Here is a 27,042-nt window from a genome sequence, read left to right as displayed (position 1 = left end):
CCGTAATACTGTCCTTGACTAGCAGCGCCACACCTCCCCCTCTTTTGCCCCCTTCTCTGAGCTTACTAAAACACCTAAACCCCGGAACCTGCAACAACCATTCCTGTTCCTGCTCTATCCATGTCTCTGAAATGGCCACAACATCGAAGTCCCAGGTACCAACCCATGCTGCCAGTTCCCCTACCTTATTTCGTATACTCCTGGCATTGAAATAGACACACTTCAAACCACCTACCTGAACACTGGCACCCTCCTGCGAAGTCAAATCTGTGCTCCTGACCTCTATACTCTCAATCTCCCGTACCCCAAAACTATAATCCAGGTTCCCATGCCCCTGCTGAATTAGTTTTAACCCCCCCAAAGAGCACTAACAAATCTCCCCCCCAGGATATTGGTGCCCCTCAGGTTCAGATGTAGACCATCCTGTCTATAGAGGTCCCACCTTCCCCAGAAAGAGCCCCAGTTATCCAGAAATCTGAATCCCTCCCGCCTGCACCATCCCTGTAGCCACGTGTTTAATTGCTCTCTCTCCCTATTCCTCGTCTCACTATCACGTGGCACGGGCAACAACCCAGAGATAACAACTCTGTTTGTTCTCGCTCTGAGCTTCCATCCTAGCTCCCTAAAGGCCTGCCTGACATCCTTGTCCCCTTTCCTACCTATGTCGTTAGTGCCAATGTGGACTACGACTTGGGGCTGCTCCCCCTCCCCCTTAAGGACCCGGAAAACACAATCCGAAACATCACGTACCCTTGCACCTGGGAGGCAACATACCAAACGTGATCTCTCTCGCTCCCACAAAATCTCCTATCTGTGCCCCTGACTATTGAGTCCCCAATTACTAATGTTCTACTCCTTTCCCCCCTTCCCTTCTGAGCAACAGGGACAGACTCCGTGCCAGAGGCCCGTACCCCATGGCTTACCCCTGGTAAGTCCCCCCCCCCACAAGTATCCAAAACGGTATACTTGTTACTCAGGGGAACGACCGCAGGGGGTCCCTGCACTGACTGCTTCTTCCCAGTCCCTCTTACAGTTACCCATCTATCTCCAGTCTTTGGTGTAACTACTTCCCTGAAGCTCCTATCTATGACCACCTCTGCCTCCCGAATGATCCGAAGTTCATCCAGCTCAAGCTCCAGGTCCCTAACACGGTTTTTGAGGAGCTGGAGTTGGGTGCACTTCCCACAGATTAAATCAGCAGGGACACTGACGGTGTCCCTCACCTCAAACATTCTGCAGGAGGAGCATTGTACTGCCTTCCCTGACATCACCTCTAGATTTAAAAAAAACAAGAAAAAGAAAAAGAAAGGAAGAGCTTACCTGATATTACCTGAAACCCTGCTCCCGCTGAAAGGTAAGCAAATTTAAAGGCACTCGCTCACCTTCACGACAGGCCCCTGCTCCCGCTTCCCAACCACCGTAGGGTGGGAAACACTCATGAAGTGTTTTGGGTTTAACTGTCACTTGCCAACAGCCCCTCCACAAACCACCTTCAACTTAGGCTGACCGCACTGCACGTATGCAAATTTCCCCAGAACAGCTGATCAGTAGCTCTGCTCTGCTGCCCTCTGCTGGATGCTTCCCTTCACTCAAACTCCTCGGGTCTTCTTCGCAGGTACACCTTCAACTTAATCTGACCGCCCTGCACGTATGCAAATTTCCCCAGAACAGCTGATCAGTAGCTCTGCTCTGCTGCCCTCTGCTGGATGCTTCCCTTCACTCAAACTCCTCTGGTCTTCTTCGCAGGTACACCTTCAAATTAGGCTGACCGCACTGCACGTATGCAAATTTCCCCAGAACAGCTGATCAGTAGCTCTGCTCTGCTGCCCTCTGCTGGATGCTTCCCTTCACTCAAACTCCTCGGGTCTTCTTCGCAGGTACACCTTCAATTTAGGCTGACCGCACTGCACGTATGCAAATTTCCCCAGAACAGCTGATCAGTAGCTCTGCTCTGCTGCCCTCTGCTGGATGCGTCCCTTCACTCAAACTCCTCGGGTCTTCTTCGCAGGTACACCTTCAAATCTGGCTGACCGCACTGCACGTATGCAAATTTCCCCAGAACAGCTGATCAGTAGCTCTGCTCTGCTGCCCTCTGCTGGATTATCTGTATCTGTACAATATTGAAAAGGCATCAAAAGAAGCCTTCTCCTTTCGTATGAATTTAGAAGCACCATGTATCCTGGATAAAGAACCTTGTAGAAGCCGTGGAATAGGTCACCCTGTAAATCTGGTACCTAGAAACATTAGGAAGGGAAATAGGGCAGGTAAGTTTGTGAATTATTGCAAGGCCTTCACTGAGAGGAAAAAAGGACAATTTATTTTCCCCACTGTAATAAATTTCTTAAGTTTTACTAAATTATTTTCACTTATGCTCAGCAATTTTTGATCCTGGAACGCAATTTTTAGGAATATTTACATGTGATTTGGCACTATGGTCATCTTAAAATGTTTACGCCAAAATAAATTTTATATTTGTGTTGACTGTTTACTATAATTAATGATGTATTACTTCCTTGTTTATATAATGTGCTCACTAACTGGAATGCGACTAAAAGCTGAATATTTTCCGTAATGTGAATGGTTACTTGGGTGTGCCTGTTGTACATACCAGGGCTATGCGAGTATTGAGACTGCATAAACTAATAGCATTATTCACTCCTGGGAATTCTGCAACCAGCTTCTATGGAAGGAAAGTGTTTGGAGCAAGCTTGCTCTTGATTCATCCAGTTCAAACCAGTTTTCTTTTAGTAACACGGTAAAATTAAAACAGCGATTTACAATTATTTGATGTTCTAATGTTCTTCTAATGTTCGTGAAATAAATTCAGTGCGTAAAAGGACTACGTAATATCCATTAGTCTGAACAGAATATCTGGAGTGTTTTAATCCTTAAGATGTCTAAAATTACTTTTATATTATGAAAGCTTTCTATGTTCAAACCTCAAACCCTTTTCAACAATACAATCTCTTAAAAATAAAGTTTTGATACTTTATAGGTGCTTCCAGTAAAAAAAGGTTATTTTGACATTTTGCCGGCAGTACAATCTCTTTCTTGCATAAAAGACATTCTTCTCTATACTTAATTGTTAATCAAAAGAAAAGATACAGAAACTCTGTCCATTTTTTTTATGGGTCAATAAACTTGCATAATGTCTGGGAAAGTTTGGAAGGCTTGCTCATATTCTTTGTTTTGGACTTTTATGCATGATTTCTTATTTTGCAGGATTTAATAGTAAACTTCAAATTCAGCATCTTAGGTACTCCGAGTGCTATGATGTAGATTTTTATACATTTTGCAATCAACGAGTACAGATGAGCAATTTTTGAAAAATACATTTATATAGTGCTGGTGTGTTATGAATGGCTGTTAACCTTTTCGAAGCAAAGTATTTTTAAAGCAAACATGGTCCTCTCTCTGATATATGTAAAATTTGTGAAGATTTTTGGAGTCTAACATAGAGATTGAACAGGGAATGAATAGGTGACTAGGATAGATAGCAGTGCGACGGACTAAGTGCCTGGACAGGCATCTCCTGTGCTGAAATGTCTTTGTTTCTGTGATCTTGCTTATTGCAGAGAAAACACAAATAAAAGTACAATATGTTGTATTTGGTGTGAAATCATGAAGAAGAAAGGGAATCATCTAAATAACTACAAACTAGTACTTTTTCTGAATATAGTTTCTAGAATTAGTGGCTTAGACGCTTCCCTGTCCTGCCATTATTTTTGATTCTTAGGACAGAATCTTGCTCTGGACTCGGGAGAAACCCGACCTGTACACTTCTGCCATTTGTAAACTGCAAACCTGACCCATGCCTTTTTTTTATGTACACCGGGATCAGCTTTGCAGTGCAGTTTCTGAACCAGTGTAAAATGTTCCAGAAATGTTGGCTACCTTCATGGTTACATTTTTGTGAAAGGCATAAATCATTTTTAAATGTAGAGAATTGGTTCGTTGGCATGTTTTAGTATGTCCGTCTCTGATGAAACCATTAGTTTTATAGAGGATTGTAAAATTCAAATTGTTTACACTGCTTGATTAAATATCTTGTTCTTTGAAACAAAATCTCAATAAATGATCATATTTTGGCAGGTTTTTAAATATATAATGTCATTTGCAATAAATGAAATGGAAAATTGATATGAAGATGGCCATACTAAATTTGTCTTTGCAGAATTTTGTATTTACGAAGGCTAAAGTTGTTAATGGTGATGAATAGAACACTTTTTTTCAGTTTCAGGCACTCAATGTTGACACTAAGCACTTCCAGGTTAGATATAGAACATAGAACAGTACAGCACAGAACAGGCCCTTCGGCCCTCAATGTTGTGCCGAGCCATGATCACCCTACTCAATCCCACATATCCACCCTATACCCGTAACCCAACAACCCACCCCCCTTAACCTTACTTTTTTATTAGGACACTACGGGCAATTTAGCATGGCCAATCCACCTAACCCGCACATCTTTGGACTGTGGGAGGAAACCGGAGCACCCGGAGGAAACCCACGCACACAAGGGGAGGACGTGCAGACTCCACACAGACAGTGACCCAGCCGGGAATCGAACCTGGGACCCTGGAGCTGTGAAGCATGTATGCTAACCACCATGCTACCCTGCTGCCCTTAATATAGATTAACAGTTCCTATACGTTACCGTAGCAGTCTGTCTCACTTCAGAAAAGCGTGTTTACAGCACCAATGTGACATTTTTATAGGCTGCACCTCAAGTGGAATTGTCAATTTAGTGCTAATTACTGCAAAAATTGGGGTAATCTGGGATGGATTGGAACTTCAATTCCAAAAGTGAAGGCGCCTAATCTAGTGCACCAATCGGTTGCACAACTTCAAAAAAAAAACTTGTTGGATCTAATGTAAATTTGGAAAACCGAGACATACTGTCTAAACTTTTTATCTTGCACTCATCAGAACAGATTTCAAGATTACCAATGGTAAAGGGAACAACAATTTATACTGCATGAGTGCTGATTATTGTGTTTTTATAATTATATAAAGGCAACAAAACATATGATCATGGGAAGCTTGAAGACATCAGAGCTGTGTGTACTGTGTTCTGCTCCAGGCCAAAATGGAACTGAGGCTGGATCACATGATATACTTTCCTTCTTGAGATGGCCTCCTACCATCCGTTAAGGGCATATTACAACTTTCCCCTTTTAAAGATACTTTTCCCCTTTTAAAGATACTTTTCCCCTTTCAAAGATGTAACCATTTACAAAACATGTTCATGTTTGATTGCCATTACATAATTATATAGAACTTCTAGTTTCTGAGATAGAATGTGTAAGAGTAAGTAAATTGGTACTCACTGGTCTGTCGAACATGAGCCCTGCCGATGATGGAATAGTTGCTGTTGAAGGCGTCGCTCTCTGATGTAACATTGCAATATGTAGATTTGCTTGGTCTGTCTACAGTTGAAAATGAGAGATTTCACCACGTGAATCATTCATTTAGCTAGGCCATTAGATTTGGGGTAATGGGCCGAAGTCGTGTGATCAATAATCTACTTCCACATATTTTGAAATGGCTACTAAAAATTGCAGACCATTATCCATAATCTCTCTTGACACGCCAAATGAAGTAAAAATAGCACTTAGTGTGCGCAAGAATTGTGCTTTTTAATGTATTACGCATTTGTCAAATAATAGAGTACTTGTTATAGTAGTTGATGATGACGATGAAGCCAGTGCCATGGACAGGAAAGAGTCGAATGCGATTTTGGACCAAGGATGGGTAGGAACTTCATATGGAATCAGTGGTTCTTTGCACTGACTTGGATTATGTTATTGACATACCTTTCACTTCTTGACAATGAGTTCAGTGTCATTGTTCAGACCTGACCAATAGAGTGTCTCTTTTGCAAATCTTCTCATCTGATTTCTGCCCTTGTGTGAGTGATGAAGTCATTGAAGAATATCAGATCGCAAACATTCTGTGTGATCTGCCTGTCTTTAAAAATAACTCCCCAAGATGCCCCACATGTCCTGTAAGGCCAAAATGGTTTTGTGTGTTTGTGGACATGTTGAATTGAATCAGGCCATCCTTCAGTAATGGTTTTTCAGTTTCTGTGATGTGGAATCTTGCCGTTTCTTCTTGTAGCGATGTTGTAATTTGTGTTACACAAAATGTAGAAGATTAATTGGCAGGCTTGCATTCTCCTGTAATTGGAATGATGTAGCTCCTTGAAACTGCCAAATTTATTGAAACATTCTGGATAATTCTACGTTGGGTTGCGAACTGAGGTGATGCGAGTAATTTTGGAGATCTACCATGTGAAATCTGACTGATTCCATGGATTATTACTAGTGTGAGGCTACAGCATGCTAGTAGACCTACAATTGCTGGCCATTTAGTCTGCACAATGTAGAACGTCTGTGACACCTAGGATAATTGATGGTACTTACACTTCAGGACTGTGGATTCTGCACATGTAATAAATGTATCTTTGTATGCCAAAAGTTGCGCAATGGTAGGTTTCGTCATTGCTGCCATGTCTTCGGATACTGTCTTTTAGAATTTATAGAGGTAATATGTTGGTCCTTGATCCTGTGTCAAACCTTGGCCAATAACGAATGGTTACCAACTTTCTTGGGGCAGATGATTTGAATCTTGGCAAACACTTTGGATGATGTGATGGTATTTGTTTCCCAGTGAAATTGAAGGTGTGAAACGTGTTCACCACTTTTCAATTCATCGTGCATATTGTTTTTTGTTTATCAGTCACCTCGTTTTTATCTGACGGTTTAGCTCAGTTGGCTGGCCAGTTGATTTGTGATGCAGAACAAGGCAACACTGAGTCCAATTCCTGTACCAGCTGAGGTTATTCATGAAGACCCCAGCTTCTCAACTTTGCCCCTCATCTGGGGTGTGGTGATCCTCCAATCAAATCACCACCAGTCAGCTCTCCCGCTCAAAGAGGAAAGCAGCCTATGGTCATCTGGGACTCTGGTGATTTTTACTTTTGATTTGACAAGATTGTTTGTAGGTACCCATTGTGTACAAACTGTTTGATTCAGTGCACGGCTCTTTGTTTTAGTGCACTGGCAGTGCCAAACCGCGCATTCTGTCACATGCCTTTCAGAATTGCTGGAAAATTGGTAATTTCCTTGATACATACAGAAGGCCACATCTTCCAAATGTCTTGCTAGGTTTGGTAAATCCACTAAATGCGTCAACAATTGGGGTTGTGCCAATGGCCTGTAAGCTTTGTTGACCTGCAGGGATCCCTTTATGCTTGTGTCCATCCTTGAGTAGCTCTTCAGTGATAGGTTTTGATCTTGTCTAGCAGATATTTCTGGAACACTTTGATGGGAGTGGAACAGAATGGTTTTGCTTCCTAGTTCTGCATCTGAAAAATCACTACATATCCTTTGCTCTGCATCTGCTGGCCAGTGGTCTATGGATTCAGTAGGCTGTTGTTGGGTGATATGAACTCTAAACGATGAAACGGAGGTTTAACCTGATTCTAAGCTGGTCTTCCAAAATAGTCCAAGGGTGGATTTCTCCGTCCCGTCGCACCAGTTTCCTTGTGCAGCGCACCCTGCCAGCAGCAGGAGTTTACGTTCCGCCAGCCGGCGAATGGGGTTTCCCATTGTGGGCAGCCCCACGCCGTCAGGAAATCTTGGGTGTGCTGCCGATGTAACGGAAAATCCCGACAGCTTGTCTGGTTCAGACACACCCAAATTAAAAAAAACATTGCTCTGTATGTTAAAACATTTTCAATTTGGACAATAGATAGCTGCATCCAATTCAAACTGGATATTTTATGGACATTTTGATAATATCCCTATGATTTTTGTTGGAGGGAAGAAATGCTCAGAGTCCATTTGCGACCGCGTGGTGTTGATAAAACTTTTGTTTATTCGAAAAAAATGGCTATGTGCACAACAGGAGAACCAGAAGATGCTACTGCCTTCAGCTAGGACGACTCTGTTCTGATTTTTACAGGGATTTCATGCATATATGCTCACAGTTACAGATAAGCATTGATGTCATCGATCAATTTCATACGATACAATTTGATCAGTAGGTTTCGGTAGAGATGTTTCCTGAGCTACCTAATGGGAAACCGATTTACTCATACAATGGGTTTTCAAATTACCAGGTTATGTTCAGAATGTTTCTCTTAACCTGAAATAATGCAGTTAGTCCTTGATGGGGCGTTAATGGGTTTGTATTCACTGCTCTGGGTAGAACAATGTATCTCCTGCAGACAAGCTGGGGCCATAGTCTTGTGACGTGGGTTCTCCATTATTATTATAATATCCTGTGAAATGATTAAATTATCCTGAGTGCAAGTTTTCTTAAGGTTTCTGGCAGATCCAACAATTTAACCCTTTTCCGACCAGTTTCCCACTCCCCATGTGCTGCTTTTAACCTCGAATATATTTTTATTATATATATTATTTTCTTGCTAACAATCTTATTTTTCAGTAATTCTCAAAGCCACCCAGTGTAATCATCACGTTTTTTTGCTTGATACTTCCTCGCTACTATCCATCTGGCCCACGTCCCGATCACTTGCCTTTCCTGACTGAGCTAACCTGGTGCTGGTCCTCTTGATGTACTGTCCCACTCACTGAACTGACGTGCTACAAACTCCCCATGAGGGATCTGTCTACTTATCAGCCCTTTACTTGGCACTATCCCTGCCTGTGTCTTTGAAACTTTTTTTTGCAGTCACCACACTGTGATCTCGACACTGCCCGATGCTGCATCTTTCCACTCAGACCAGAACTTCTTATGCCATGTAGCATGATCTAAGGCTGTTCACCATGTTTTACCTGTACTTAATCTCACTGCCAATTGAGCATGTCCACGCATTATGCCTTTTTCAACTAAACAAAAGCTTGGAGGAGAGCCATTGTCTAGTTCATTCCCCATGGCAAGGCCTTGGTGGAACAGTGCCTGGTTTGGGTTTAATCAAAAGCTTAGCAATTGACTGTTTCTTGCTGCATTTTCCATGGCAATGCCACTAGCAATCAGAATTCACTTGCAAACCAATCGGCACTCTTTTCATGTAATATAAATTGTTACCTTTACTGCTGATAATCTTGCAGCAATACTCAAGTTCTGTACTGCCAAATGGCTACGAGTGTAAATGGAGAGATTATAGGGCATAAAGCTGCAAATGAGAAGGTTGAATGACAAGTGAGGGTCCTGCAGAATTGAGATTTCTTGCAGCTGTGCAAAGCGACCGAAAATATTTCTGTGGCTCTCAAATTTATTGCAGGAACTTGCCAAGGTTATAAATCCGTTTTTGGGTAGAGCGCTGCTAAACAACTATAAACCCAATATGACCCTAAAGGCGTTGCCAATCTAACTAGAGTAGAGCTCAAGAATGTCTATCCAGTCATTCTGAAGATAAAGCAGCTGTTGTTTAAAGAGGAATACTCATTGAAAAACAGAATCTGAGGTTAGGCAAGGAGCCATTTAAATGTGTAGGATGCAGCAGTGTTTAGCAGTAGTATGAAATGGATTTTAGTTCCCAGGGAAGAGTGCATTTGCATTTCTGTAAAATGTTCTGCATTGCACTTGTTATTAACTGGAAATGAGCCATTTGCTGTAGCAAAAACTAAGGGCAATGTTTGTAAGTGGATTCTTTCTGTGGAATTTGCCAAGTTGACCGCATCTTCGTGAATGCCTTGAACTCTAACTGCAAGAAATCAGGACGTGTTTTTAAGCAAAATGATGATTGCAGGGGATTAATTTAGTTAACAGGTGACCTTGCGCTTTGTGTTACTCTTGTTTGCTTGTTCTAACAACCATTAAGCTAACCAAGTTTTTGATTAATACAAAAAATGTTAATTCAAACACAGGCAAAGGGACATCTATGGTATGTGTACACAAATCTTTAAAGAATGCAGCGCATATTGAGAAAGCTGTGTTTTTAAAAAATGGCAAATGGAATTCTTGGCTTTAATTGTATTAGTATGTACCAAAGCAGGGAAGCTATACTAAATCTTTCTACTTAATTGGTTAGTCTTCAGTTGGAGCAATGTGTTCCAATTCTGGGCACCGTCGTTTTAGAGGGTAGTGAAGACATTTACTGAATTGTAACATGGATGAGGGACTTTGTGGAGGGATTGGAAATGCTGGGGTTGTTCTCCTTCGATCAGAGTAGAGGAGATGTGGAAGAAGTGTTCATAATAATGAAGGGCTTTGATAGAGTAAATGAAGAGAAACTGTTTCCAAACCCAGAGGTGACTTGAGGAAACATTCTTTTTGCACAATGAGTTATGATCCATAATGAACAGTCTGAATGAATGATTGATGCAGATCTGATAGTTTTATAAGGAGATTTGGATAAATACTTGAAGGCTGAAAATGTACAAAACTTTGGGAGAAAAAGCAGGGAAGTGGGACTAATTGGGTAACTCCAGCAAACCACTGGCATAATGTGCCTAATGGCCACCGCCTCTGATGCATCATTCTACGCTTTAAGGAAAAGAAAGAAGTTACAAATATTGCTGCATAAATATCTAATTTTATATATATATATATATATATATATATATATATATATATATATATCTATATTCATTCCTGTTTTTGGAGGAGATGTGATCGGCAGCAGGAATGGGAAGTCCCGTTGGTGTTCCAAAATGTGGTTTACACTGCCTTATTTCCTGTTCTGATTGTCCCCATACCCTGACATGAACATTGGGATCCCCATTTGAATACATTCACATATAATAATCAGGATTTTACCCCCAATTGTTCTCCCCCTCGCCTAGATTGTTCATTCACATCGGCATGAGGGCACGATGACATGAATCATGATACGTCCCCACAACGCGCACCTGGTGAACAGAACCCATTGGAGCTGTACAGCTGAGTACATTCCCAAGGGGGGAGAGGGGTTCCATTTTTAATCTTTTGTATCCGAGCGATAATAGGAGTCTGCCCCACCAATGTGACATCATGGAAGCCACCACTCCATTTAAAAAAAACTAACTCCCTAACATGGGGCGCAGGAAGCCTTAGGACTGACTGCTTCCATGCCATTGTTCCTGCCAATTGTGGCACTCTGTAAAAACAGAGACAATTCTGCCCATTGTATATTTCACATCAGAAAGCTTCCAAAGTTGCTTCAAAAGAGTGTAAATGGACAAAACATAGCCCAAGAGAATTTTTGGAGGGTTCTCCAACTGGAGAAAAGTATGCAGATGGGTAGGAGGCCGGTCTTGGTAGTGACCTCAATATGTGAATAGGTATTATGAAAATGAAAATGCTGATGGACCAGGAATCAAAATAGGTTAGTGCTGACGTGGGCTATTGGAACTGAATGGCCTATTTCCATATAGTAACTACAGTATTACGTATTTCTGTGAAGAAGGCATAATTTACTCTGTAGCTCAAGGGTATCTGCTTCATCTAAAATACACAGGAAACCTCTCACTGGCCACTTGATGGCCCCTCTGCAGTTATTTTCCCCCAGTTGTTGGAACTTTGTGAATTTATGTAACTTTCATTCATTCAGAGCAATTTTGATTAAAGTCTTGTTGAGTTTATTTTTAGTATTTTCTTTTTACATATTAAGACTTTTATGTACGGATTTTTAAAAAGGGTATGAGATCTTGAAGTAAGAGCATGACTTATATTTGCTGCTCTGTGCAGAATTTCAAGTAATATTTTGCAAATGATTTAGCAAAGAGCATGTAACAGAAGGTGAAGTAACTGAAGAGAAAATATAGTTTAAATTATTCTACAATGTTTTCAAGCATTCAGGCAGCTCGGTAGAAACTACTTTTGACCTGCTTTGTGGCATTGGCAACTTCAAATCTAGAAAGCATTCCTTGCCAAGAGCTGGCAGAGTTCTCTAGATGTTTTTTCCTTTTAGAACAAAGGCACATCAGTCCACCTTCTTGTATAGCACTTGCTTGAAGCACCATTATGTCCTGATTTGCAATGGTAAAATACCTTGTAGAAGGAATTGTTTTATTATACCATTGCCTTGGATGCAAGGTGTTCTTGGAACAATTCTGCTTATAGCTACTTACCATGCTTGTTAAACTTGCTATTAGTTAGATATACATCGCTCATTAATACCAACCAAAACCAGGAAGATGATAATTATATACCAAACTCCAGACAAATATAAAAGCAGAAATTGCCAAGTTGTTCGGTGTACTGTTATGGTGTTTGTCATTGAGGGTCCCTTTAAGAAAAGTATGTTTTATCAAATGGCTGCTGTGATGCCATTGTGTGGGTGGAGCTGGGCTGTGATTCTATCTTTTACTTTTGTTTTGAGCTGGAAGCTGCTTTGTGGCTCTGAGTCTTTTTGATTTTGTTTAAAGTTGGGAGCTGCATTCAAACAAAGAAGGTGTATTTTTGGTCTCTCTCTCTCCATGCTAAAGAATGTCTCCAGACCTTCAAAGTAATACCTGTTTTCTGTGAGGAATTCAAACCTACCATTTTGTAGAAAAAGGGTGTTTGGCTTATGGATGTTGTTAGGAAAGTACTCCTTTCATGAATGAAGAGTTCGCTGGTTTTATGAAGATAAACCGAATACGGCATATTCGCACCGCCCCAAAACACCCGGCTTCCAATGGAATGGCTGAGCGTGCGGTGTGGACTTTTAAGCGGGGCTTCAAGAAACAGTCTTCAACGCCGTAGGCACTGGACAGGCTCATTTTTTCTTTTGTTATAGGACCACTCTGTGTGCAGTGACTGGGGTAGTTTCCATGGAACTCCTAATGGGTGGAGACTTTGTACCCGTCTTAGCATGGTTTTCCCAGTGATTGTCACAAAAGTATTCTGCAATCAGGAACAGCAGGGGCATTGCGTTGCCTGGCAGTTTGCAACCGGAAATTTGGTGTTTGTTTGCAATGTGCCCGGCAGCACTCGGTGGGTCCATGGTGTTCTCCTTTGACAAAATAAGCCAATCTCTTACCAGGTGCAAGCCTAGGGTTGCTTTCAATGTAAGCATTTAGACCAAATTAGGTCCAGGATCCACTTCTTCAGCAGATTCCTCGTCTCCGGAAATCACTTCTCCATCTGCAGCAGCTATTGGATCCAGCCACAGCAGGTGCTCATCCTTGAGATCAGTCTCTGCCACCATGCTGACAGCCTTCTTGAATCGCTACAGAGTCCATGAAAATAAGTACGCCGAGATGACTGAGGTTCTCAACTCTGAGATGGACATGCAGGATGTCTCCAAGGGGAACTCTTGGGTCCACAGCCAGTGGACTTGCAGCTCTTAATGCGTTCATCTCGAAAGTGCCGTTTGCCCTCTCTACATAAGACCATAAGACATAGGAGTGGAAGTAAGGCCATTCGGCCCATCGAGTCCACTCCACCATTCAATCATGGCTGATTTCAACTCCATTTACCCGCGCTCTCCCCATAGCCCTTAATTCCTCGAGAAATCAAGAATTTATCAATTTCTGTCTTAAAGACACTCAATGTCCCGGCCTCCACCGCCCTCTGTGGCAATGAATTCCACAGACCTACCACTCTCTGGCTGAAGAAATTTCTCCTCATCTCTGTTCTAAAGTGACTCCCTTTTATTCTAAGGCTGTGCCCCCGCGTCCTAGTCTCCCCTGCTAATGGAAACAACTTCCCTACGTCCATCCTATCCAAGCCATCTAAGACATATGCCTTATGTGCATGACATCTAGCCTGATGTCAAAAGTGTCCACTGCCCTCATTTGCCAGAGTCTTCGGCCGATTACTTGGACTTTGATGGGGGAGGAATGTTGTAACATGCCGAGATCCTATTGGATCCTACTGGGGAATATGAGCTCCCCCTGGGGAATATGAGCTCCCCCAATAAGGGGGCAGGCTAACGGTTATCCTTTCAACTGTATAAATAGAGCTGGCCAGTGTGGTACCGGCTTGAGAGAGCACCAGTAGTGAACTACTGTGCTGTGTAAATATTGTTGCAAATATAAGTTACTTTCTGTTTGACTCAACAAACACAAACTGGACTCTTTGTGGCCCTCACAATAATACTCTTATTTGATCGTATTCTTAAACTGAATGTGGACTGTTTTCCGAATTACTTGGTTTTTAACTTCCTGTTGCAAAACTTCCTATTGCAAAACTCTTATTTGATAAAACAATCTAGCTTTTTGTGTATTAACAGTGAATAGTAACTGCACCAATCTTGGTAACTGCAAAATAATATAGATAAAATATATTATAGGAATGCTATTGCATTTGTTAATGTGTAGAAATATGTATGCAGTAACCACATTTGCTACTTGGCATTCTACCTATGTATTAAATCATAGGTATATTAGATTAGAATTGTTGATGGGAATGTATTCCATTAGTGATGGATGAACATTTCATATTCTTGGCTTTCTATCTGATGCTAGATGGCAACGGCCAAATCTGCACCCAGACAGAGTGCCTTGAATACTTCACGTACTTGATTAGTTTTTGCGGAAAGGATGAAATAATTTACATAGCGTTGATTGTTTCAACTCTCTGTAGCCTACGATAAAATAGTTGGTGGTCTTGTGAAATGCTTGACACATTTTTATTTCACTGTTGAGAATTTTCAATTCCCTTGTTCTGATTTTGAGAAGAGTTGTTGAATCTTACCTGATTGTCATAAGAACTATTGCAGTTTGCAGTGAAGATTCCTATTTTTGTTTTATAGGGCGGTATAAACAATTATTGCAAATTATTTCTGAAGTTGGATGTGAAATGTACATAAGCATACATTGTAGCAATGAGTCGATTACTTGTATTATTACACTTGCAAAACAGTGTCAACTAAGTGCTGTCTTTACAGAAAATATTAGTTTTTTCACTTAGTTTATACTGAAACCTAAAAACAACAGAAACAAAACCAGATGATCAACTAGAAAATTTGACTTTAAGGATCCCTGCATGGGGTCACATTATAAAAGCCATGAGTTGTCATTGGAGAAATGATCTACAGAAGCAGTTCTGGATAATCCTCTATTACCATTCAGGGGCAACTACTTTAGATTTAAATGCAAAGTCAGTGAACTTCAGCTAAATGCTAATAAGTTCCATTCTGGAAAGTTTTGAGCATATGTGCTTCGAAAGGTGCAGAAATGCAGTGTGCAAAGAAATAGAAAAATATTTCATTCTCTGCCATATGAGCCACACCCAGATCATAAACCGATTGCTCTTCCAGACAAAGGCTATATTAATTGACTAAAGAAATCTGAGATAAGATGATCATTAGAATTTTGGTCAAACATTCTGTGGGGGCCTTTCAGTTCCACAAATCACACCGTTTTACTCATATTAAAATCGAGAAATCCTCATTGCCTTTGAAAATATTTCTGGATTGTCGTTCTCACTTTTTCTTTCAGTACAGGATATCACTGCTGTCTTCATGTGCCAAATTCTGGAATTTTGTTAGTATATTCAAATTGTTTATTGCTAGCATGAGTCCAGGGGTTCCTACTGCATGCCTGAAATGTGCTTGCATCTCGATGCACAAGCAAAGTGTGAACTTCTCAAGTAGAAATAAGATATGATATAAACCATTTTAAGACTAAACAGAATCTGATCCTATAATGGCCAGATTTGTTTTTACAATTTAACTTCCCTGAATTCCTTCACCCCACCATTGATGGTGATAAAGAGACCACCTGAGACCAGAGCTGGAGCACATGTTTTTGAACTTTTATTGCTTGCTAGTTTGTACCTTTTTGTCTGACCAAGAGAGATTTCTCAAATGTGATTACACAAATGTGTAGCACATTTGCAGCATATAAAAATTAACTTTTCAAAAGAGTGGAGAATTCCCTCTCTGTACAGGCAATTAATTTAAGTTCAGATAGGCTTAAACTCAGGGTATCCAGAAACATAACAGTTTTCCTCAGTAAAACCTCTCATGATAACTCGCATGTTGTAAACTGAAGTATTAGATTAACAGCCTAATTTTGTCAAGATCTAACAATGGCGTGACACCAAAATCACTTTGTTAGGACACTGAACTGGCAGCGTGAACATGCTTTTGTGTTCTACAAAATAGTGGTGTTTTTTTCTTCCTGACTTTTTCTATATTGGTTATTTGGAGGATAAATTTCCCTCTTGTAATAGTCCCTGTCTCTTCAATTGCCTGACAGCATTTGGCAGCTGAGTTGCTGCCTATGCTCCTGTCATGGATTATAAATGTGACTCTGATTTTGTCCCACCCTGCTGGGCAGCATTCAAAAACTTTGTTGATTGATCACTGAACTGAATGAAGTTTAAATATACCCAGGGACTGAACGTGTTACTCCATGAGTAAAAATGCCAATCCAGTAAGGTTACTTATTAACTGGTGTTTTATTTCTCTTTAAATGATGAGCAGAACAATTTTTAGAAATTTGGGTTTGTATTTGCAAAATATAACTACTTGCATTTTGCGGTCATGCTGCTAAGTCAATTTTATTGATTTATATACTAGCTTTATTTTATACTAGCTTTCAAACAAAAATCTTGATTCTGTTTAATGGCCATATTGGATGTTCTTCTGAGGGAGGGGGGACTGGCATGTTGTGCATATTATATTCGGATTATGTCCTCTGTGGCTGATTTGATTCAGCATTAATTTTAAAGCTTAGGCCATTCTGTAAGCAAGATCCTACAAATATCAGTGATATTATAACCATATAATCTGTTTTGAAAGATGTTCAATTGGGGGAAAATGCTGCCTGGAAACAAATAATTCTACCCTTTCTAGTGTGCATATAAGATTCTGAGGGGTCTTGACCGGGTGGATGTTGAAAGGATGTTTCCCCTTGTTGGGTAGACTAGAGCAAGGGAACACAGTATAAAAAATAAGGGGAGGCCCATTTAAGACTGAGATGAGATTTTTTTCCACTTGAAGGGTCACGAGTGTGTATAACTCTCTTCCCCGGAGGGTTGTGGAGGCCAGAGCATTGAATATTTTTGAGAGATGCAGGTAAATTTTTGACTAACAAGGGGTCTGAAGCTATAGGGGTTGACGGGAAAGTAGTATTGAAGTCACAATCTGACCATCCGTGATCTTATCAAATAGAGCAGGCTTGACAGGCCGAATGGCCTACTCCTGCTCCTAATTCTTATATTCTTATGTCTGTCCATAAGAGAGTGCAGGTTTGGTGAAACACAAATTCGTGGAAGGTTGTAGGGCTGGAGGTGGTTTGGAGGTGGTAATGAGACAGTGGAGAAATTTGAACTCCAGCAAGGGAATTTTAAAATCAAATCATTGCTGGACTGGGTGAATGGGACTTGGTGCAAGTTAGGATCTTGGAAATGAGAAACAAACAAAGAAGATAGTTATAAATAGAGAATTTGAAAAAAAAACACAGGTTACATTTGCTTCTGACCACCTGTTTTTCCTAATGCAATGTGGCCCCTGCATCATTGATAACAGTGATACTGTCAGTGATGTTGAAATAGTAGGCATTCTGAATAATGACTATTTACAGTAGAGGAAGCGGTCAACATGCCACCCACCTCAAAGAAACTATTATTGAATGAAGGACAGGGCCTCAGCAAATTAAAGCGAGCAAGTAACAGTAATACAGAAATTAATGGTTCTGAAGAGTGACAAATCCCAGGATCTGATGGTTTTCATCCAGGAGTTGAGCAATAACTTTATTAATAATGCATAATTATGAACATGTATTCAGGATACAGTCCTGACTAAGTGCTAGCTTTAAGCTGACTTCTACCGAACTCTCTTCTACATGCTACTACTTCTATGTGACTATCTACATCATAATGTGGGTGATGCTGTTTCCCCAGTCCCACATTAACCCTTTTGAACACCCTAATTCTACAGATTTAGTTTTTTCTCTCCCGTGCCTGCGGCTGATAGATGAGAAGTCACAGGGTGAGTGGTGGTGATGAGAGAGGCTGTCAGACCAGCCGGGAAGCAAGGGTCGGGGCGGGGGGTTTAACAGGTTAAGGTGGGGAGTGAGGCTGGCAAGGCCGGGGTAGGGAGAGTGGGTGGACATTGAGACTGCCTTGGGGGAGAGGGGATGGAGAGGGGATGCAAAGTGGGTAAGTTATATCTGTCAACCAAGGAATACGCAGCTAACTGGGAGCTAGGAAAACTTGAAGTTGCTGAGTGTAACGACTTCCTTTCAAAGAAATATGAAGTCTCTAGCTTAAGGCTGCATAATTTCAGGATTTAGTGCATGGGGAAAAATGTAGTGATTGCTTTTGTAATGAACAATTTTTTAATTGGATACTTGAATACTGAGCATTTTTATTTCATAGTAAAGATGTGTATTTGTAGTTATTACATCTCTAAGCGCTTCAGATACTGTGAATTACTTTGAATACAAAGCCTGTGTTAGAGACAAATGTGCAAACATTTTGCATATGCTAAGATCCAAACAATATAGAAAGATGGGCATTTTGATACTGCTTTTTGTATGACCTTGGAGCACCCCAAATTTCATAAGTCAATGAACTACTTTGCAAGTGTAGTCTTTGTTATAATGAAGGAAAGGAAGGGCAGCACAGTGGCGCAGTGGTTAGCACTGCTGCCTCACAGCGCCGAGGTCCCAGGTTCGGTCCCGGCTCTGGATCACTGTCCGTGTGGAATTTGCACATTCTCCCCATTTTTGCGTGGGTTTTGCCACCACAACCCAAAGATATGTAGGGTAGATGGATTGGCCATGCTACATTGCCCCTTAATTAGAAAAAATGAATTGAGTACTCGAAATTTATTTTTGAAAAAATAATGAAGGAAAGGTAATGATCAATTATTTTAGGGGATTCAAGGACTTGGAATCTTACTCTAAAAGTTAGATCCAGATTTTTTTCAGGCGTGAAATTAGGAAGCACAACACAAAATGGGTGGCAAAAGTTTGGAAATCTCACAGCGTTGGTGCTAGATCAGTTGTTACATTTATATCAGAGATTGAGATCAGAGATGCAGTGCAACTACCCAGTTAAAATCTTCCAACTTTGTGCAAATGCAATGGAAACTAATTTGGTGCGCCCTCACCAATTCACGGAAGGAGTGTTTAAGGTAAAACGTTTTTGGAACTGACTGTGTGTGTCTCGTCTGTCTATCTGTCTCCTGTCTGTGTGGGGCAGCACGGTAGCACAAGTGGCTAGCACTGTGGCTTCACAGGGTCCCAGGTTCGATTCCCCGCTGGGGCACTGTCTGTGCGGAGTCTGCACGTTCTCCCCGTGTCTGCGTGGATTTCCTCCGTGTGCTCCGGTTTCCTCCCACAGTCCAAAGACGTGCAGGGTAGGTGGATTGGCCATGCTAAATTGCCCTTCGTGTCCAAAAAGGTTAGGAGGAGTTATTGGGTTACGTGGATAGGGTGGAAGTGAGGGCTTAAGTGGGTCGGTGCAGACTCAATGGGCCGAATGGCCTCCTTCTGCACTGTATGTTCTGTGTCTCTCTCTCTGTCACTCTCTCTTGCTGTCTCTTAGTGGTATTAATGCAATTTTAACCATAGCAGTCTGAATTCTGTCATTCTAACTTAAGTTTGGCTTTTGTTTGACTTCAGAAATTTTCAAATGCTTGATCATATGAAGTAAATTTTTGACAATTGTTACAATTAATGTACATGTGGCATTGGCTATTATCATTGAGATGTAACAGTTTGTAGTTTACCTTAATGGATGCAAATGTCTGCCCACGCTCTTCAACTTCACTTCTACAAATACGCAGGTCTAATGTACTGGCCAAGTATTAATTTTATTTGTTCAAATAATTCTGAAGAAGTGCTCAGTCATTCAGACTTACTTGATTTGCACATAACATCAAAATACCCAGAAGTTACTGGCAGAGATGAATGGGTGAAGGAAGCAGGAGTGACCTTGTAGCTCGTAGAGAGAACTCTCTCGGCAAACACAGTAGCGTGGGTGTAGCATTAAATCTGTATTTTCTAGACACTTAGGTGAAGAAAGAAAGGCATGGTGGGGAGTGATGAACCATCAATCGAACGTGAGACATGTTGCTGTACAAAAGTTCGGCTTTAATAAGCTAGAAGTTAGCCCTGCGGTCGACTACAGTAAATGGACGACCGCCGGGCATTCTGGGTATTTATACCTCGCTCTGGAGGCGGGGTTAACTCAGCCTCTCGACCAATCGGAGAGCTGTCACATGACTCGTCTCAACCAATCGGTCGAGAGGCACATGACCGACCAGGGCCAATGGTAAGCCAGTGTTCTGCACCAATGGCAGACAGCTATGCAAATCATACCACCACAGGGAGGGGTCAATTTTAAAATTAAAATCTCATGAGCTGACCCCAAACTATCCACTTCTGCTTTTAACAGGGGCAGACTAGGGTGGAGGAATGGCAAATATTGTCCCAGGAGGTAGGTCCGTCTTTGTGATCTTTTTGAGGTCGCAATGGATATTCATTTTAGCTGCAATTTAATTCTTGTTGATTAAAGGAGGTGAGAAGGGCAGAATCTTTGTGGTAAATATCTTTAATACACTGCCTGTCGGACAGGAGCAGTGTTTCCCATAGGCATAACATGATAATCTTCTCACAGTTGGGCTACCATGATCACACGATCCTTGTGTGTGTATGTGTCTCTCTCTCTCTCTCTTTGTGTATGTGTGTGTGTCTCCCTCTTTCTCTCTCTGTCTCTCTGTGTGTCTCTCTCTCTGTCTGACACCCTCGGTCTGTCTCTCTCTCTTTGTCTGGTTCTCTCTCTCTCTCTGTCTGGTTCTCTCTCTGTCTGGCCCTCTCTCTGTCTGGCCTCTGTCTTTCTCTCTCTCTCTCTCTCTGTCTGTCTGGCTCCTTCGGTCTCGCTCTCTCTGTCTGGTGTTCTCTCTCTCTCTGGTGTTCTCTCTCTCTCTCTCTTTGTCTGGCACTCGCTTACTGTCTCGCGCTCTCTCTGTGTCTGGCGCTCTCCCTCTGTCTAGTGCTCTCTCTCCATCTGGCGCTCTCCCTCTGTCTAGCGCTCTCTCTCTCTCTCTGGCTCTCTCTCTGGCTCTCTCTCTCTCTGTTTGGCTGTCTGTCTCTCCCTCTGTCTGGCTGTCTGCCGCTCTCTCTCTCTCTCTCTCTGTCTGACTCTCTGTCTCTGTCTGTCTATCTCTCTTTCTCTTTCTCTGTCTGTGTGACTGGCTCTCTCTCCCTGCCTGGCTCTCCCTCTCTCTCTCTCTCCCTGACTGGATCTCTCTCTTCCCTCTCTCTCTCTTTCTGCCTGGCTCGCTCGCTTGCTCGCTCCTTTCGCTCGCTCTCTCCCTCGCTCGCTCTCTCCCTCTCTTTCCCTTGTGTCTCTCTCTGTCTCTCGCTGTCTGTGTGTGTGTGTGTCTCTCTCTCTCTCTCTCCCTCTGTCTGTCTGTCTCTCTCTCTCTCTCTGTCTAGCTCCCTCGGTCGGTCTCTCTCTCTCTCGCTCTTTGTCTGGCACTCGCTCACTGTCTCGCTCGCTCGCTCTCTCCCTCTCTTGCTCGCTCTTTCTCTCTGTCTGTCTCTCTCTCTCTGGCTCTCTCTCCCTCTGTCTGGCTGTCTGCCGCTCTCTCCCTCAGCCTCCCTCCCCCCCCCCCCCCCCCCCTCTCTCTCTCTCTCTTTGTTTCTCTCTCTCTGGCTCTCTCTCTCTTCCCCCTCTGTCTGGCTGTCTTTCCCTCCCTCTGTCTGGCTGTCTGCCGCTCTCTCTCTCTGTCTGTGTCTGGCGCTCTATCTGTCTCTGTCTGTCTCGCTCACTCTCTCTCTTTCTCTCTCTCTCTCTGTGTGACTGGCTCTCTCTCTCCCTGCCTGGCTCTCCATCTCTCGCTCCCTGTCTGGATCTCTCTCTTTCCCTCCCTCTCTCACTTTGTCTGGCTCTCTCTCCCCCTCTCTCTGCCTGGCGCGCTCGCTCTGTCTCTCGCGCGCTCGCTCTGTCTCCTGCGCGCTTGCTCTGTCTCCTGCGCGCTCGCTCTATCAATCGCGCGCTTGCTCTGTCTCTCGCGCGCTTGCTCTGTCTCTCGCGCGCTTGCTCTGTCTCTCGCGCGCTCGTTCTGTCTCTCGCGCGCTCGCTCTGTCTCTCGCGCGCTCGCTCTGTCTCTCGCGCGCTCGCTCTGTCTCTCGCGCGTTCGCTCTGTCTCTCGCGCGTTCGCTCTGTCTCTCGCGCGTTCGCTCTGTCTCTCGCGCGTTCGCTCTGTCTCTCGCGCGTTCGCTCTGTCTCTCGCGCGTTCGCTCTGTCTCTCGCGCGTTCGCTCTGTCTCTCGCGCGTTCGCTCTGTCTCTCGCGCGCTCGCTCTGTCTCTCGCGCGCTCGCTCTGTCTCGCGCGCTCGCTCTGTCTCTCGCGCGCTCGCTCTGTCTCTCGCGCGCTCGCTCTGTCTCTCGCGCGCTCGCTCTGTCTCTCGCGCGCTCGCTCTGTCTCTCGCGCGCTCGCTCTGTCTCTCGCGCGCTCGCTCTGTCTCTCGCGCGCTCGCTCTGTCTCTCGCGCGCTCGCTCTGTCTCTCGCGCGCTCGCTCTGTCTCTCGCGCGCTCGCTCTGTCTCTCGCGCGCTCTGTCTCTCGCGCGCTCTGTCTCTCGCGCGCTCTGTCTCTCGCGCGCTCTGTCTCTCGCGCGCTCTGTCTCTCGCGCGCTCTGTCTCTCGCGCGCTCTGTCTCTCGCGCGCTCTGCCTCTCGCGCGCTCTGCCTCTCGCGCGCTCTGCCTCTCGCGCGCTCTGTCTCTCGCGCGCTCTGTCTCTCGCGCGCTCTGCCTCTCGCGCGCTCTGCCTCTCGCGCGCTCTGCCTCTCGCGCGCTCTGTCTCTCGCGCGCTCTGTCTCTCGCGCGCTCTGTCTCTCGCGCGCTCTGTCTCTCGCGCGCTCTGTCTCTCGCGCGCTCTGTCTCTCGCGCGCTCTGTCTCTCGCGCGCTCTGTCTCTCGCGCGCTCTGTCTCTCGCGCGCTCTCTCTCTCGCGCGCTCTGTCTCTCGCGCGCTCTGTCTCTCGCGCGCTCTGTCTCTCGCGCGCTCTGTCTCTCGCGCGCTCTGTCTCTCGCGCGCTCTGTCTCTCGCGCGCTCTGTCTCTCGCGCGCTCTGTCTCTCGCGCGCTCTGTCTCTCGCGCGCTCTGTCTCTCGCGCGCTCTGTCTCTCGCGCGCTCTGTCTCGCGCTCGCTCTCTCTCGCGCGCTCGCTCTCTCTCGCGCGCGCGCTCTGTCTCGCGCGCGCGCTCTGTCTCGCGCGCGCGCTCTGTCTCGCTCGCGCGCTCTGTCTCTCGCGCGCTCTGCCTCGCGCGCTCTGCCTCGCGCGCTCTGCCTCTCGCGCGCTCTGCCTCTCGCGCGCTCTGCCTCTCGCGCGCTCTGCCTCTCGCGCGCTCTGCCTCTCGCGCGCTCTGCCTCTCGCGCGCTCTGCCTCTCGCGCGCTCTGCCTCTCGCGCGCTCTGCCTCTCGCGCGCTCTGCCTCTCGCGCGCTCTGCCTCTCGCGCGCTCTGCCTCTCGCGCGCTCTGCCTCTCGCGCGCTCTGTCTCTCGCGCGCTCTGTCTCTCGCGCGCTCTGTCTCTCGCGCGCTCTGTCTCTCGCGCGCTCTGTCTCTCGCGCGCTCCGTCTCTCGCGCGCTCTGTCTCGCGCGCTCTGTCTCTCGCGCGCTCTGTCTCTCGCGCGCTCTGTCTCTCGCGCGCTCTGTCTCTCGCGCGCTCTGTCTCTCGCTCGCTCTGTCTCTCGCTCGCTCTGTCTCTCGTCGCTCGCTCTGTCTCTCGTCGCTCGCTCTGTCTCTGTCGCTCGCTCTGTCTCTGTCGCTCGCTCTGTCTCTGTCGCTCGCTCGCTCTGTCTCTGTCGCTCGCTCGCTCTGTCTCTGTCGCTCGCTCGCTCTGTCTCTGTCGCTCGCTCGCTCTGTCTCTGTCGCTCGCTCGCTCTGTCTCTCGCTCGCTCGCTCGCTCTGTCTCTCCTCGCTCGCTCGCTCTGTCTCTCCTCGCTCGCTCTGTCTCTCCCGCTCGCTCGCTCTGTCTCTCCTCGCTCGCTCGCTCTGTCTCTCCTCGCTCGCTCGCTCTGTCTCTCCTCGCTCGCTCGCTCTGTCTCTCCTCGCTCGCTCGCTCTGTCTCTCCTCGGCTCGCTCGCTCTGTCTCTCCTCGCTCGCTCGCTCTGTCTCTCCTCGCTCGCTCGCTCTGTCTCTCCTCGCTCGCTCGCTCTGTCTCTCCTCGCTCGCTCGCTCTGTCTCTCCTCGCTCGCTCGCTCTGTCTCTCCTCGCTCGCTCGCTCTGTCTCTCCTCGCTCGCTCGCTCTGTCTCTCCTCGCTCGCTCGCTCTGTCTCTCCTCGCTCGCTCGCTCTGTCTCTCCTCGCTCGCTCGCTCTGTCTCTCCTCGCTCGCTCGCTCTGTCTCTCCTCGCTCGCTCGCTCTGTCTCTGCTCGCTCGCTCTGTCTCTCCTCGCTCGCTCGCTCTGTCTCTCCTCGCTCGCTCGCTCTGTCTCTCCTCGCTCGCTCGCTCTGTCTCTCCTCGCTCGCTCGCTCTGTCTCTCCTCGCTCGCTCGCTCTGTCTCTCCTCGCTCGCTCGCTCTGTCTCTCCTCGCTCGCTCGCTCTGTCTCTCCTCGCTCGCTGCTCTCGCGCCCTCTCTCTCTGTTTGAGTTTCTGGCACTTGGTTGTCTTCTTTTGCAAATTATTTTTTTCGGTTCTTTGGACTTTAACTTTCTTCACCCTCCATCTTCTCTGCTCTGAGACCGCCGGCTTGTCCCATTTTTTTCTGGAGTGTTCACTACATTCATTTGTGGTATGATCTCATTTTTTCATTTCCCCTGTATTCCACCTTAATTTTTGTGGGAGTTGAAAGTGTCTCTCCCTCTCATCTGGATGTTCCTCATCAGTGGGCTCTCCTTGCAATGTGGCTTTTATCGTGACACTGCATTCTTCCACAAGTCCCCATGCCATACTAAGGTGTGCTCTGGCGAGTTAATGGTCGCTACTTTTTGCTGCTGCAGCTTTGTGTTCTCTGGAGGTTGCAGCATCTGAACCCTGGATTTACAGGTGGTGTAACAGCTGGCTTTGGAGCCTGCGGTTGGAACCCGTTCTGCTGCTGCTGCTCATTTTCCTGCGTGACTTCCACTTGAGGTACAGTAGTAATTATCTGAAGGTTTTGTTGGCCTGATCAAAGAGGAGCATCTGCCACCTGCAAAGATATTGAACACACCAGCTCTGTGAAGAGTGAAGGCAATTCCGACCTCTGGTCCCAGTCAAGAATCTCTTTACAAGTGGGACTCTCTGGAACTTCATGTAGTTGACAACAGAAGTTGTGTTGATGTTGTCTGCCATTTTAAGAAGCTTAAGACCCACATAGGCATCTTTGTTCGAGGGTAGGATTGGTTCCGGACGACAGGCATAACTTCAGATATCTGTTTGTTGCCATACCTTAGTGGTTCTGGATCGTGCCTATGACCGGAAATGGATTCTCGAAGCCAATAGTGGTGTGCCTGTCATCCGTAGCCATGTGTGTCTTAGCCACCAATCCTTACCCGAGAGGACCATAGCACTGGCTCTCGTGTTCAATTTGAAGTTAGTGGGGTAATCATTTATTGTGATCTCTATTATACAAAGACAATCCAGGATCCTTGACCACACCCAAATGCACAGTTGGGTGATGTCTTGGTGTGATAGCTCAATCTCATGTATTGTCTTTGGATTCTCCAATCATTTGGGTGTCTTGGCTTTGCATAGATTTCCAAACTATCCCAGGCAGTTGCAGTTTAAACACTGTCTTAGATTGCTAGACATTGCTCTTGATTGTGAGGTCATTTTGCTCCACAGTGCTAACGTGGTTTCCCACCCTCTTGTGGCCTGTTCAGGTATTGCCTTCCTTGGTCTAGAGAGTCTCCGCCCCTTTGTTGCTTTACTAGCTGGACAGTTGAGGTTGCCCTGTACCATGGCTTGCTTTTGCACATAATGTGGATTGGTGCTGTTGGCAGATCTCAGACTGAATGTTTGGATGACCTTTTCTAGAGTCAGATCTTCATTGGCCTATAGTATATCTGAAAGGGCATTGCCAGCTACTCCGACAGCAATTCAGCCCTTTGTGAGTTCTGACTTCAAGCCACCTTAGTCACAGCCTTCAGTTAATAATAAGAGTTAACTGGTTCTCCAAGCTGTTGGATGCATTTGCTGAATTTCATTCTCTATAAAATGTTATTATTTCTGAGATTGAAATATGTATCGAGTAAATTTAGAACTTCACATTTAACTGAGGATGTTTATTCCTCGCCAACACCAGTTGGACCTACCAAATAGTTTCTGTTTTTTATCTAATCTTGAAGCTATTATCTAAGTAATCTTTTTTGCCACATCCCCTCTATTGTGTTTGGTCTGGCTCTTTGATCAGCCCAAATTAGTCTGGTAATGTTTATTTGTTGTCCATGGTTGCTTTAAAGCTCAGGTGATGAGTACAGCTGTAAATGTGGTGCGGGTTTTACGGGTGGTGCTGCTCAGACAGGGTTTTGTAAGCACACTTTCAGAATTATTAACTGAAGGCTGTGACTAAGGTGGCTTGAAGTCAGAACTCACAAGGGGCTGAATTGCTGTTGGAGTAGCTGGCAATGCCCTTTCAGATATACTATAGGCCAATGAAGATCTGACTCTAGAAAAGATCATCCAAAAAATTAAGTCTGAAATCTGCCAACAACACCGATCCGCATTATGTGCAAAAGCAAGTGATGGCACAGGGAAATCTCAACTGTGTTTCTGCCCAAAGCATGCAGAGTGCTGATGATGAACCACCTACCTGATTTTCAATTTCTAGTTAGTGCTAGCTCCGGTAACCAGGTTTGCAGCCAATAACAAATCCAAATGGTCTACTGTTGTGACACCCTGGGCTAGTCCGCGGTCAATTACAGCCCACATGCCCCGGAGTCACAACAAATAATTCTTTGAAAAATACCGTGAGTCTTTGGTCCTTGGCTGCCCAATAATTATAATCACCACAGTACATTGTAGTAATGTTCCCAATGTAACACACAGTGAAACAAGCATGCTTTGCACAAATGTTTTTCACGTGTCTGTAAGCGCAGTTGTGCAGTAATCCAGTGCTGAAGTACAACCAACAGCTGCACGCAACAAAATATTAGAGGGAATGTTACTTAGATATGGAAATGATTGCTAAATTGAATTTATTTGCTGTTGGTCCTTTCATACACCAGCTGGGGAAATCATGTACCATCTGGGGACATCTGCCAAACCCGAAGTATCAGATACACT

At 44.8% G+C, this 27,042-nt stretch overlaps 1 protein-coding gene across 1 annotated transcript in view; it reads left to right on the top strand.

The window, feature by feature from the left end:
* sptbn1 (spectrin, beta, non-erythrocytic 1) overlaps nt 1-27,042 on the top strand; it is a 301,037-nt gene that overhangs the window by 42,907 nt on the left and 231,088 nt on the right. The window lies entirely within an intron of this gene.

This window comes from Scyliorhinus canicula, chromosome 1 (genome assembly GCF_902713615.1).
Source record: "Scyliorhinus canicula chromosome 1, sScyCan1.1, whole genome shotgun sequence".
Lineage (NCBI taxonomy): Eukaryota > Metazoa > Chordata > Chondrichthyes > Carcharhiniformes > Scyliorhinidae > Scyliorhinus > Scyliorhinus canicula.
The sequence above is the reverse complement of the archived record's forward strand: the minus strand, read 5'-3'. Positions and strand labels throughout refer to the sequence as shown.